We start from the raw sequence: 308 nt of genomic DNA on the forward strand, positions 1-308 counted from the left end.
CTTTCATGCATTGGAGAAGGAAATGGCAACCCACTCCAGTGTTCTTACCTGGAGAATCCCATGGACAGAGAAGCCTGGTGGGCTGCAGTCTATGGGGTCGCACAGAGTCGGACACAACTGAAGCGACTTAGCAGCAGCAGCAGCAGGGAGCTACAGAAGCCTACTGTGTCACCACTTGCAGCTTAAATTCACATCTCCATTGCATTATTTTCCTCATTGTTCTTATTCCTTGGTAAGAGCTACCAATAACTACTCCATTACCCAAGCTAAAACCTAGGTGTGAAAAATCACACCTCATTATCACCTCC

At 47.1% G+C, this 308-nt stretch overlaps 1 pseudogene; it reads right to left on the minus strand.

Moving 5' to 3' along the window:
- Positions 1-308, minus strand: part of LOC104994543 — a 14462-nt pseudogene that overhangs the window by 12728 nt on the left and 1426 nt on the right.

Source organism: Bison bison, unplaced genomic scaffold, assembly GCF_000754665.1.
Source record: "Bison bison bison isolate TAMUID 2011002044 unplaced genomic scaffold, Bison_UMD1.0 scf7180017864260, whole genome shotgun sequence".
NCBI classification, from domain to species: Eukaryota; Metazoa; Chordata; class Mammalia; order Artiodactyla; family Bovidae; genus Bison; species Bison bison.